Raw genomic sequence first — 1,319 nt, forward strand, 5'->3', positions numbered from 1 at the left:
AGATGGTGAATGATATTACCAATTTCACTCAGTTAGAGGGTGAAACTATGTGTGGAGCTTGGAACAGATTCAAGGATTTAATGAGGAGGTGTCCTCATTATAACTTGACTGCTGGCAATCAAGTGAGAATCTTCTTCAACGGTTGTAAACTTGACATTCAGATGGTGTTGAATGGTGCCGCAGGTGGTACTATTAAATCGTTGAGAGCAAATGAGACTCTTGAGCTGATTGAGAGAATGGCAACTAATGAAAATGAAGGGTTGTCATCTAAGCCTAAGAGAGGTATTCTTCAGCTGGAAGGCAATGATGTTGTGCTGGCTGAAAATAAGTTGTTATCTCAGCAAATGGCAAATTTGACTTCATGGCTTGATAAGATGCAGCTTTCTAGTGTTCAGGCTCGAGCTGTTGCTGTTGTGTGTGAATATTGCCAGGACAATCATGAGTCTAATGAATGTCCTTCTTTGCTGTCTTCTGATCCTTCTCAACAAATGTAGGTGAATGGCATTTGGTATGATCAAAGACCTCCGCAGCAAAATATTCCAAGAAATTAGAATTTTTCTGCTGCAAGTAGTAATTTTCAAAGGAGGGTTCAGGGAACAGGTCTTGACTTCAAATCTAACAATTATTTGCAGCCTCCACCAATCCAACCCAAGGAACCTTCTGATTTGGAGAAGCTAGTAGGACAAATGGCTCAACATTCTAATGCTTTCATGGAGGAGACTAGAGCTAATACTAAGAACACAAATGCATCTATAAGAAATTTGGAGAATCAAATTGGCCAACTAGCTAAACAAATTGCTGATAGAACTCCAGATACCTTCCCTAGTAATACAATTACTAATCCAAAGGAAGATTGTATGGCCATCACTACTAGAAGTGGTAAAGTGGTGGTAAATCCAGAAAAGCCAAATATAGATGTGAAGGATGGCGAGAAACTTAATGAGGTTGAGGAGCCAGAAAAAGGAGTTGAAATTCCTTCTAAGGTTGTGAAGCCTCTTAAGAAAGGTGTAGAAAAAGAGCAACCAATTGTTGTTGAAAAGAAGAAATTTGAGCTGAGTGATGAATATCTTGAGAAAATGGCACCTTATCCTGGAAGGTTCAAGCCAAAACTTAAGAAGCAGCAATATGCCAGATTTCTTGATATCTTCAAAAAGTTGCACGTTAATATACCCTTTGCTGAGGCTCTGGCCAATATGCCCAATTATGCCAAGTTCATGAAGGATCAATTGTCTAGGAAACATAAGCTGCAAGAATGCCAGACTGTCACACTCACTGAAGAGTGTAGTGCAATAATACAGAAGAAGTTTCCTCCTAAGCGT

At 39.5% G+C, this 1,319-nt stretch overlaps 1 non-coding gene across 1 annotated transcript; it reads right to left on the bottom strand.

The window, feature by feature from the left end:
* On the bottom strand, nucleotides 1–106 carry LOC133299784 (small nucleolar RNA R71). The gene has a single exon (XR_009749980.1). It is a non-coding gene; the product is annotated as a small nucleolar RNA R71 (small nucleolar RNA).
* Nucleotides 107–1,319: the final 1,213 nt, after the last annotated feature.

This window comes from Gastrolobium bilobum, unplaced genomic scaffold (genome assembly GCF_033153095.1).
Source record: "Gastrolobium bilobum isolate Gb01-03AN ecotype WA unplaced genomic scaffold, APGP_CSIRO_Gbil_v1 utg1085, whole genome shotgun sequence".
Taxonomy (NCBI): domain Eukaryota; kingdom Viridiplantae; phylum Streptophyta; class Magnoliopsida; order Fabales; family Fabaceae; genus Gastrolobium; species Gastrolobium bilobum.